This window comes from Cibotium barometz, chromosome 22, assembly GCF_041138505.1.
Source record: "Cibotium barometz isolate CiBa-2024 chromosome 22, ASM4113850v1, whole genome shotgun sequence".
NCBI classification, from domain to species: domain Eukaryota; kingdom Viridiplantae; phylum Streptophyta; class Polypodiopsida; order Cyatheales; family Cibotiaceae; genus Cibotium; species Cibotium barometz.
In genome coordinates this window covers 13,482,222-13,495,472 of record NC_141067.1, presented here as the reverse complement: position 1 = coordinate 13,495,472, position 13,251 = coordinate 13,482,222, and positions in this window count along the sequence as shown.

Below are 13,251 nucleotides of genomic sequence, written 5' to 3'. Positions count from 1 at the left end.
ATCTCTCCAAATCGAGAGTCTCTCAGAGCCTGACATTTATTTAACCAAAAGTAGACTTTAGTATATTAATTTTTGTATTTGGTTTTATTTGGTACACCACATGACTACATGTTTTTTTCATTATTTAATCAAAAGTAGACCTTTATATATTTATTTTTGTTGTAGGTATCTAAGGCTATAAATTGGTCTCGAATACATAAACTGGTCTCCTTTCATTTTGTGGTCTTTCTCATTACTATGGAGAAGGGGCATAGTGAGCTTGCCCTAACACATTAGACCATTGCTAGTGTTATTATTAGTGTTGAGAGGAGTCAGTACAGGTGAATGGCACTGACATGTCCATCACATTACACATTGTTGCATGCTTGGATGCGATGTTGGCATCTCTTCATAGCCTTATCAATGTGACATATGCGGATGAGTGGATGGAGAGGCATTTTGTAGCTCCCATATCATATGGCATGCAATATAGGGAGGTTTGTAGACATCCTAGGATTAGAGAGGCAATTCTAGAGCTATTTTGTAGCCCCATATGTGCAGCTGGGAGGTTTCTCAATATAGTGAGGTGCTCCTAACCCACAAATGAGATCACATATATATAGCAGATATGTAGTTGCGTGTGGGATGCTGCCGCATAATCGGTAGATCCCACTATACTTTGCAAAATAGCTATATGTAAAGTTTGTGCATAGTCATGAGGTGGACTACACTTCTAATAGACATAGAGTTGGTGCCAGTAAAGGATGTATGCATCGTGTTGCACCGAATGACAAGGAGAGGTGACATCGATCTTCAACATGTCCCTAGTTTGACTTTTGAGGCTTTAGAGAGGCACATTGGGGTGCATGTTAGATTGAAGGAGTCTATACATCAGGTGGTACAACTATTCTTGACATAGCCGAGGACCACATGCCAAGTACATCTCTATTTTTATGTTTATGTACATCACATGATATAGCTATTCTCAAGATAGGTGGCGTGGACCACAGGTGAGTTACATCTCTATCTTTATGTTTATGTGCATCTTTATATCAAAATTTCTATATATATCTTTAATTGATGGTGGTGACTTATTGGCATATTGGCTATCCACATCTACTATTTGAGCTTTAGAAATACTGATCGAGGGTCCCACATAAATGCCCATGGAAAAAGGTATATCTCTCTTTGTATGTTTATGTACACCATTATATAAATGTTTGTTTATATATTAATGTTTGATGATCATCATCTTGATTAGCGTGGTTGACCTTTTGTGTAGGCACCAACATCTAGGAGTGCAAATCGAGCTACATCACAATTGATTGTTGAGAGGCTTTCTATAGATCTTGAGAGTGAAGCTAGATACCTTGTGCGATAGTATGGCCGATAAGATGATGAGACAGAGGATCTCACAGAGCATCGCATCATCGAGCACTTCTTTCACTAGAGCTAGTAGTGTCTTGACATGGAAACATCTGTAACATGCAACCATATACTTCTTTGTCTCCATGACCAGTCAATGAGATTATTAGGGATAACGACCATAAGCATCACATGCGTGCGTGATACTACATGTCCAGTCTCTGCAAAGTGGCCCCTGATGACAAGCCTGTATATGCTCGGATGTAGGCACTTTTTCACAACCATGAGCATCACATGCACCTAATCTCATGCAGTTGTATCAATGACCATTAGCATCACATGAACCTAATCTCATGCTTGATATTACATGTTTGATCTCTGTTAAGTGGACCTTGATGCAGCAAGCCTGTATGTTTGCATGCGAGAACTTTTTCTAGATCCACATAACATTACACATGGAATAATAGGCAAGATGCTCTACTTATAGGTATGATGAAGACATGGTCACCTATCATGCACTCAACATCAATGATCTCTACCCAGGCACAAGTGAGAATGACCACACCACTAGCTGGTTAGTTTCACACATTACTCACGGGAACAACTTTTTGTCCATTGCTCAAGATATGGTCCATGTGCAGATGTTTAGCCACGCTTTGAGGAGACCACGAAGGTCGAGTAGAAAACCGACGAGTTTGGGTTTGCTACTTTACAACACCTACTATAGGAGAGGAGGCAGATGCCTCTAGAGTTATTTGGTGATGCAAGTCCTAGTGGCACATCTGCAAAGACATTAGAGGAGCTCAATTGAGTATAGTGGGAGACTTGGATAATGAGGACGAACTTTACATTTTGGGTACATAGGCACAGCCTATTGTAACCCAATGGAGCATGATAGGTAGAGGCTGTGAGGGCACTCTAGGTGGTGGCACCATCGGTGTATTGTGTAGCCTTGCCAAGGCCCCAACAGTGGTAGCACTAGTAGCATAGATAAGAGTATCACTAAGTGGTAGCATGAGCTTGATGTTATGCTTTAATTGGTGTGCTTAATATTATGATTTAATATGTTGTTATTGCTATTGTTTTGGTTTACTACTATGTCAAGTTAACTTTTAATGAGTTATATTTATCTTGTTTAATATTTAAGAATTAATGTCACGCTCTTTATTAAGATTCAATGATTTTTTTTGTATTATATGTTTTGTGGTTAATTTTCTATATATTTTCGATACAGGATGCATGAAGGAACATGAAAGGAGATATACACTTTCAATTAGATGTTGAGTAAGCACCTTTACACAAGAGGACATAAGCAAATATAGTGCAACAAATAGTGATGCAACAACAAAGAGATGCAAGTAAAAAACATGTTGATCTTTGGGTAGAGGGATCAATATATCCAGTTGATCCTCTTACTCAGCAACCTCCTCAATTTTCAAGATTAACATCTTTCATTAAGTATGTATGTGAGGATCATGCTGGTTTCCTAGGATACACAAAAATACTTATCAATCAAGTATATAGTGTTTATACATCTACTCAACACCTAATAAGAACAAGGAAGCAAGGATTGTGTAGCTCTCAAATGTGTTGATTAAGAAGGAAACTGTGTGTGATAAATTGCAGGATACAGTGCATGTTGTTCAAATAGAAAATGCTCAGTTCTCTATTAATGTGTAAAGTTTAGAACAAAGGAATAGAAAGATACAAACTATGTTAGAGAAGTTGACTCCATTAAGGCCACGTGAATGTGTGAAATAGCTAAAATTAATCAATAAATTGATCATTGGAGGTGGTCAATGGAAGCGTCAAATTAGAGCGTGCAAGAACATTAGACAAATGTTTACCAATCCAGATAATGAAGTTGATATGGCAATTTCAAAATTACTCATAAAAGGCATGGTAAAGTATACACTCAAATCTTTCAAATTTAAATCAGTCTCTAAGGACATAGCCATAAATTATTTGAAGGGGGTGAGCAAATCTTTCACACCCAATGATGCTCAGTGTTTTTAGTATGCATATGTTGATTCCACAACGGAATGCAGCATATCTTGGAGTCTCATGGTCCATACTTTTCTAACGAGGGAAAATTGGCAATATGGTCTACATAAGGCATGGAAGGATCACATTGGCAAGCTCGACATGGATTTTAAATGGCAACAACTCATGGATGTGGAATACATGATGTTAATCCTATGAGACAATTGCTAAAATGGTGGTATATAGGAGGATAGAGATAAGGTATGAGGAGAAGATGTTCAAGTCCATGCTTAATGAGTGAGAAGTGGTCTATAGAGCGAGACGTCTAATAAAAAAAGCACGCTATGAGAACTCAACAATACGAGAATACCATGCAAAAGGATTGGTAGTAAATGGAAATGTAGAGAATAATCTAATGATGGTAGTATTTAGTAAATTTAGAACTTTGTTGGTGTAACGATTGAAAAAAAATGCTTAAAATGTTAGTAGTCCTATTAAATTGTAAGAATGATACTTTATTTTTTTTATTTATGTGTGTTTGTGTGTATGTGTACATACACATACATATATGTGTGTATATATATATATACACACACATATACGTATGTATATGTATGTGTACATACACATACATATATGTATGTATATGTATGTGTACATATACACATACATATATGTGTGTATATATATATACACACACACATATACGTATGTATATTATCTTTAGTATCTTGTATTAAACTTGTGATTATAAAGTGTGAAAGATAGAGTCATCTCACTTCACTTCACTTCACTCAAGAAGTAATATGGTATGCATGAGGAAGTCTGCTCATAAAATCCCAGTTAAAGTATGACCACAACCGCCTCCTAATCCTAACCACAAAAATTACAGTGAATGTATATTATCGAACAATGGTGCTATTTCTCCACCACCATCAGGTTCTGTAAATGCAAGGACTCCTCCAGCTTTAGCTCCAATGGGTCCTCCAAAGCCACCTCATAAAAAGCGAAGATGGAGACCATGCATTGTTGCCCTTTGAGAGATAAGAAAGTATTAAAAGGCAATGGACTTGCTTATACCAAAGGTCCTTTTCACAAGGTTGGTCTAGGAAGTGATACAAGATCTTCAAAAGACATTTACAAGGAGGTACTATGCACAATGTTATAGTAACTTCGTTGATCGCCCTCGTTGGGTCAACCGAAGCATTGATGACAATTCAAACAATAGTTGACATTATCTGGTTAAATTATTGCTGCATGATGGAAAATTGGCAGCTATCCATGCCAAGCGTATCACTGTCAAAGACAAGGATTTACGGTTGGTGATGCCTTTAATCTCAACCTTGACACGATGTGAGGACCTAAAGGTGTTGGGAGATATTTTAGTGTGAGGAACATTATGCACACTAAATCAAGCTTTGTACCCCTTACTTTTTAGCCCTTTTTGGTATTTACTTTGGTCCTCGTATCTTGTACTCAGATTTCAACTAAGTACTTTGTTCTATGAAATTTGTACCTTGTACTTTAATTATGGTAATTTTAACTTATATCATGGATATGATTTCTATGTGATAGTAATTATTTTTTGTATTGAGCCTATGAAGCAATTTGGATAAAACTTAAGTGCAATTAAGCTATCCATAGATAACAATTCAATGCAAATATTGATATTATTGTCACATTTCATCATGATATTAGTTTTTTTTTTTAAATTTGACACAAGAATTTTTGGATATTATCAAAACATGAGACACATGACTGCTATAATATATTAATAAAAAAATCACACTTCCATAATCAAAATTTTATCTAGCCCTGCGAACAAGTATCAAAATATGCTGGCAGATCAACTTTGTCAGAATGCTGCCACTGCAACACATTGGGAGCATAGCATCAATTTTAGCAATGTTTCTACAACGTTTTCGTCGAAAGAGAAATATCGGGGGTTTTTTGTTATTGAACAGCATTTTTTCATTGTAAAAAATGATGCCCAGTATAGCGATAAACGCTACTGGGAAGGGTTCCTAGCAGCAAAAAAATGCTGCTATACTGTAAAAATATCCTGCTTCTTTTATCGTTGTGTCATTTTTATCTTTTGAATGTACTAAAATTGGTACTTTGAGTTTTTTTACAGGTTTATGTCAAATCTACCACTTCTAGCTCTCTGGTATGTCTTTTCTTTTTCTTTATCTCGTATGCAAACAAGCTTTCCATGAAAGATTTCTTGTGAGTCTTTTCCTTCTTTTTTCCTTCTTATTGAATCTTAATCTGAACCCGAGATTTTACATAGAAACCCTATTTAAGAGCTCTCCATTAAAGCCTTACAAGATAAGAGATCTTGATTTTTCTTAATACATTTTTTTTCTTAATTTGGTTTGATTTTGTAGGTCCTCAACACATAGAAGACTCACCTTTTTAGAAATGGCAAAGCATGTCACAATCCATTTTTTGATGGTGGGCCAAAGTATACTCTTTGAAAATTTCTCCTTGATCTCCCTATGTATATGGAAATAATATAGGTAAGTATGTTTACAACTCAAATAAAGGACTTTAAGAAATATCTTTGTTGACACTTTGAAATATCATGTCATAAAGCATAATGTATAAGCATTTCTACAAGTCACATAAAAAACTTTTTAAAATATAACTTTAATAATTTTTTTGTATTAAAGTTTTATCTCCAATTATGACCATTAGAAAAATAAACATATAATTATTCATTATTTAAAAAATAATACCATTTAAAAATATAAAAAAGTATTAAATTATCTATTAAAAAATATTAAGAAAGAAACTTTAATTCTATTCCCAAGATTAAAATAATTCTTCCATCTTTAAAGAGGATGGATAAACTTTGAAGCAACAAATGGGATGATTTAAGCATCATCATTGTATCCTTACTTCTATGCCATTATATAAACTCCATATATACTTCTATGCCATCATATCTTTATCACTTTCATCATTAAATCTATAAGCTCCATATCTACCAAGGTTTGCATTTGATAAGAGTCTAAAATGACTACTTGCGATATGTCGATAGTTTTGAGCCTTCATCATCCAAACATGTTTTTTGAAAAAAAAATTGTAAATAAATTGCCAAAAGTGGTAAACAATTTCTCAAATATACCATCTCTCTCTCATATAAGGGAAGTATGTGAGCTGAGTTTATATAGAAAAGATATGAACCTATAGACGTGATCCTAGACACATGATCCTAGAGATGTGTTTCTAGAGGCATGAACCTGGACACGTGAACTCACATATATGAACATGGATATATGAGCCTAGATATGTGAGTCTAGATACATGAGCCTAGAGACATGCGTTTAGAGGCATGAATTTACATACTTAAGTCTATATATGTGAAACTAGACTCGTGAACCTAGAGACATGAATCTATAGATGTGTGTCTAGCATTAGTAAAAAAACAAAAACTGGCATACTTAAGTCTAGAGATGTGAACCTAGACTTGTGAACCTAGAGACATGAATCTATAGATGTGTGCCTAGCATTAGTAAAAAATAAAAAACAAAAAAAAATTGGTTTGGAATAATTTTCAGACTTACACTAGAAACACTAGTTGGAAATGACAATATAGTTAACTATAGTGCATTAAATAACACTTTTTAAAATCAACCAAATATTTAATCCTAGTAAATCACCAACACTCTCACACTAGAGTGACTACAAGTCAATAAAGCTAGACTCCCTCCAATCCATCTCAAGCAAGGAGATTTTTGGGAGGAATTGAGTCAAATGAAACACATAACTAAGTGGAGGAACATCAAAACACCTCAAAATGCCAATAGGGTCCTCTAAACTTTGGATTCATTACCTCGCTCTATATATATATTAAAAGTGCCTTAGATTATATGAATAAGGCATTCAACTTATTTTTAGGTGTAGCACTATGAAGGATCGGGACTGGGATTGGGACCAAGAACCTCAAGGTTTTCTCTCATTGTTGGAAGCACTCAAACCATGTGAAATGCCAAAATGATTCAAGCATTTGGCATCAATCTTGAGCTCAGTTTATCCCTTGATTTGAGTGTAGAGGTTAACTATAGGGATGTTGAAATGTAGCATGTGAGGTATTTTGGTTAAAGAAGTTACTTATAGTGTGATGGTTCCGAATCTACCCATACCTTAAGCGTATAACTTAGTCTAAGAAAATATTAAACTCACTTAATTGTGTTATTTCTACATAGCAATACAATCAAATCAACCTTCTCAAATAGCAAACAAGCATGCATACCATATCTAAGATTCTTATCACATAAGCAAAGAATCATGTAATCTCAAACAAACGTGTGATCAAAAGCATCCTAGATGGAGGTGCTAGTGTAAGCATCCTCACACAAACATGTTGGGAAAACTAGGGCCAACCACGCCTTATCCCACGACATTGGTGATCAAGCTTACAGACAGGAATTTTGCAAATGCATGGGCCTAGTGCATGACCTCAAGGTCAAAGTTTGTGACATGACATTCCACCTCACATTTGTAGTCATGGACTTTTTTAATGCCGCCTAGGATGCCATCTTAGGTTTCCCCTTCGTGAGACAAACCCGACCGATCCTTGACTCCAACATGCATCATGTCTACCTCCGCAAAGGTTCACAAACACTTAAGGTGAATTTATATACATGGCACTCACATCTCATGGACAAATCTCGCTTTGCTGAAGACTCTGTGACCACAACAAGGAGCAATGTTCTCTTGGTTTGCAATGCTTGTCATCAAGCCCTTGATGATGTGCGGGTGCCATGTATGGTCGCTTCTGTCAAAAGTGATGAAGTCAACCACGATTGGCTTGCTACAATGGTCACCCTCCCAGGTCACAAACTTGGCACACACTTCATGCTCCCAAATGGCCATACCCTCCATGAACCCTACAAAGACATCGCCTCGCTTAACACCCTCAGTGTAAGCATAGCTCCACAACCTGCAACAACCACCCTACGATTTTGGATATATTTTCCTTTGGCAAAAATATGTAAATAAAATGTGCCTTGTTGTCTCCCACAATGAGCCATATTATTTTGCCATGGGAAACATGGGTCTCTCTCGGAAAACCATCTCTTAAAACTGTCCATGCCAAAGCTCAATTTTCGAGTGGATAACGCATACCAAACCTTGGGTCCTTTACACAAACTCTACATATTATATCTAACCCATTGGCTTGTAAATTCTATGTGGTTCCCATAGGTGAGACAAAAGAAGCAATCATCCTTGGAGGAATTTGGGTCCAAAACGCTACAAGAACAATCAACCAAGATGATAACACACCTACCCTCAAGATTCCATAGGGCAAGGTGAAAAGATGCAGGGGAGAAGAGAGCTTGAGCTCTTGCAAGCATACACACACTCACAAAACCCTAAAAGAGAACACACAAGGTGAGAGGCTGAAAATCTTCTTCTTTTTTACACAACACTCAACACACCATATATACAAAGATAAGAGTACACACAATATGAAAAGGTACTCAGCTAAATACATACTAGGGTTCTCTATAATGTGAACCCAACTAAATGAGCTGGCGCTATAACTATGCCAGTCTCTAGAATGGTTGTCACACAGCCTGTCATCTCACTGGCCACATATCACCCATGATCTCACCAACCATGCTAGTAGTGTAAGTGTGGGGCCTATCCCCCAGGCGGGTCATCAGTTTCCACTGCCTCAGTAGATGAGCTCGATATCTCAACACTCCCCCTCGAGCTCAACTCCATCTCATGTACACCAAGTGAATATGCGGAGCTTCTCTATACCGAACGCTTTGGTAAAGATGTCAGCGACCTGATCCTGTGTGCTCACATAAACAAGGTCAATGTCTCCTGCCAAAACCTTCTCTCTGACAAAATGGTAGTGGACCTCTATATACTTCATCATGCGAGCATGAAAAACTGGGTTCCTGGCCAACTGTATACTGCTAATGTTGTCACAGAAAATGATAACTTGTCTATCCACTGATAGACCCAAATGTGCAAGTAGCTTTCTCAACCAAGCTACCTCACATGCTGCCACCATAAAGCAGCACCTCTATACTCGGTCTCTGTGTTGGATAGAGCAACTGTAGGATGCTTCTTGCTGCTCCAGGAAGTCACAACAGCACTCCCCACAAAGAAAACATGAAGCCACTAGTAGATCTTCTATCTGAGATACTACCAGCCCAATCAGCATCTGTGTACCCATGTACACAGATCTCTGTCCCAGTTTCATAAAATAGTCTAGAATGCAAAGTAGACCTCACATACCTTAGTATACGTCTCAATGCATCCAAATGAAGCTTCGGAGGAACCTGCATAAACTGACTCACCTGTCTCATGAGAAAGAAGCACCATGAAGCTCGTAGTCAGATGGATGTTATAAGATTTTCATTTTAAAAAAACAAAAAAAAAGGAAGAAAAGAAATCCTAAGGTATTGAATCTTATCTTCTTTTAAGAGGAGGTTCATATGCAGTAATGAGAAAAATTGTAAGGAACCCCATCAACATGGGTGCCATCAACAAGAATTATAAAGTCATCATCATCGACATTTTCAAACTTACATCGATAATAAACAATTAACAAAAACTATAATGTTGTAAGCGGCCAAATGAACACATATTAAAAAATTATCATGTTGTAGGCGAAAAAATGAGCGCGCAATTAAAAAAACCTCTCACTACTCATCTATTAAGAAAAAAAATTATGTTAAAAAAACAAATCCTACTTCATACAAAAAGTGCTTTTAACTACCCTCCTCTAGCACCGATGATGTAGCCAAGGTAGAAAAATAGCCAAAAAATTATTAGCACACTCTTAGAAGAGACCTCTAGACTTCAAAGATAGGTCGTCTTTATTAAGGGGGGGACCTCACTCTTAGAGATAACCTCTAGGCCTCAAATATAGGTCAGGTAACCATCAAAGAGGGGAAGTGCTAAAGTAGCACATGAGCCAAAGTTTCTCACAGCACGAAGGGGAATGTAGAAAGTAAAAACTCAAAACAATATTTTTCAACTGACATCCAACCAACCACCTTGAATAGCTTAAAGATTTGGCACCAAGGGGGAGTGTTGAGAAATGTGGTGCAAAAGAGCATAAGGAAAAGGTAGGGAGTGAGTTGAGTAAGCCAAGAAAGTGCAAAGTGCTTGCAGCCACATGAGCAAAGGGATTTATCCCACATTGATGTTGTACAAGCCCAAGAGTGTACCTCCTCATATAAAATGGGGCCATTTCAACCAATTAAATCATCACTTGCACAAATCTCAAGTCACTCTATGAGTACATGTTTCAATCTTGTAGCCTAATTTTACTTGAGTTTATTAGCACTACTCACTCACTCATGATGATGAGTTGACTTAGGTATCACCCACCTTAGATTGTTCATTTTAATTATGTTGTTATTAGATTAGTATTAGCATCTCATTTGTCATTATTGAAGAGGGTGATCCTCTCAACAATGTTGAGTGATGAAGTTAAAAGTTTGCACTTGTTGATGATGCCTCTTGTTGATAGTCTATGGTTGGAGATGAAAGCAATGCAAAGTACTAAGCTCAACCTTGTATATATATCTTACTGGTAGACCAAACCTCCCTCTTGTGTCGTGCATGTTATAGATCAAGATTGTATGCTCTTGGCTTGGATGATTCTGGAAACTCGCATAGTTGAAATATTTAGTCAAAGGCTTTGCAATAGAACGAGTTGACAATGATGTTGATGATACGCTTGAACTCATGCTTGTTAGCCTAAAGTTGAAATCTTTAGTCAAAGGCTTTGCAGCAGAAAGAGTTGATGATGACATTCATGATGCGCTTCAATTGATGTTTGTCTATCTAACGTTGATCTTGAAGGAGATGAAGTCTTTGACTATGGAGACCCCAAGCCTTTAATAATGGGGCTCTCTCTTGCAAGTCGCAAGAGAAACAACAAACGGCCAAGGTCCTCTAGCTATGGCATCCTCTGAATAGCTGCATCTTATGTTTGAACTCAAGGCCATTTGCAACAAGTTGCCCAGAAGGATGCAATGCGAGTACTTATGGTGATGAGAACCTGTTCATCTAGAGTGCCACTGTGTTTGGTCTCGAAGACACTCCCTGGAATTTTCTCTTTATGCTTGATCTTTGGAGAACACTATCCTTGCCATAATGTTTCAACTATTCTAACTTCCATTCAATCTTCCAAACCCACCAGTCCCCAACCAATCCAGATGTAACCCATTTGTAGCAAACTGATATCAAGTCATACAATAGGAAGGTAAGGCAGAGTGTGCGAAAGTAGTTGGAATCATGAAGAGATTAGTATTCTCAAATGATGAAAGATACATACCGATGGTTCTTATACATATAAAAATTATTTTTACTATAGTTCTAATATTCTAATCATACAATGGAGAACATGTTGGGTATGTCTTCATGAGATTGTCTAACTCAAAAGAGACTCTTCTCTTAGAAGAGTTTTAGGAAGAACGTGTATTGATTCTCCAAGTCCTCACGAGCGGATATGGGCCTGGTTAACGAGGGAGGTTATAATAGTGTTAAAACTTCTTCTACTCAATCAATACTTTTATGATAATGTATGGAAATCATCTTAAAACCATGTGGATTATAAGTCTAAGTTGACACTATCATTGACTTCTTGAAATAACACCAAGAGATGTGAGGCTTCATTCACCTAGATGCTTAATTATGCATAAAATAACTTAAAATAATAGAAATTAAAAATTAGGGGCCTCAATCATTGTAAAAAATGGATTTTAGTCTTACACATGCTAATGGGGAATGGGCTTGGGAAGATGGGGATTAGCAGCATTTACACATGTGGTGTTAGGCCATGAGGGATTTTGGACTATAAAAGGCACTAGCCCTTGGACTATTATATCTTTTAAAAACTTTTGGAACCTTTGAAACCTTTATGATATTGGATACCTTTAGACATATTTAGCTTTGTCTTTAATCTAGGCTAATCATCCTAAGTTAGGCTAATCTCAAGATAATCTAGGTGTAGCTTTTGGTATCAAAACTCTTGGCCTAGATCTTGATGTTTTGATTAGGGAGTGCTTATTAGTACTTAATCCAATTTTGGATTAGTGTTTTTACACAGTTTTAAAATTTTCTTTTGATTATATTTTGAGTGGATTAGTAATAATAGGATTAATGGCAATCACTCTCGAAGTATATGCTAATCATAGATTTTAGAAACCCTTTTTTCTACACAGATTTGAGAGAATCTTGATTTTCTTGGCTTTCGTGATTTTTGAATTAAGGTTTTAAACCATTTTGAGAGTGATTTTCTTGGAATTCCTTATTATATAGACACATTTTCTGTTAATTATAACATGAACCCCCTAAGCTCTTGTTCACTATGTCGCTTCTCTCCCTCCCTTTTCCTTCCTTTTTCTCCATTTTGTCCCTCCCTTTTGCTGCTTTCTCTCTTGATTAAATCAAGATTTATGATCCAGATCCAAATCTCCACTCTTTTGTTTTTCATATGTTCCTTAACCTACTTGTCTCTTTTAATATTATGGGAAAAATATAATATAGCATTTAAAATCTCTAAATTATTGAGAATAGTGATTTAATAGAGTTTATCATCTAAAGAGTAGGAAAAACACTCTTTCTACTTATGTAATCCCATCAATCAAAATATTGTAAGGTGGCTCCAAAGTTTTAGTGACAGCATGTTGCTGCATTTATACAGTATTGCCAGTGCAATTGACACAACTACCACCATGTTGGACTAGGGAATGTCAAAGCTATTGAAAAGTTCCCATGCGATGTGCAAGCTTCAGAAAGAGCTATATGAGGTGGTACAATAAGAGAGGATTGTAGAATAAGAAGATTTGAACGAGAACTTGGTGTACATGAAAGTTGTGGGTGGTAAAAGAGATAATTGGCATGCATCCACCCCTAGCACATTTACTACCACATATGTCGCAT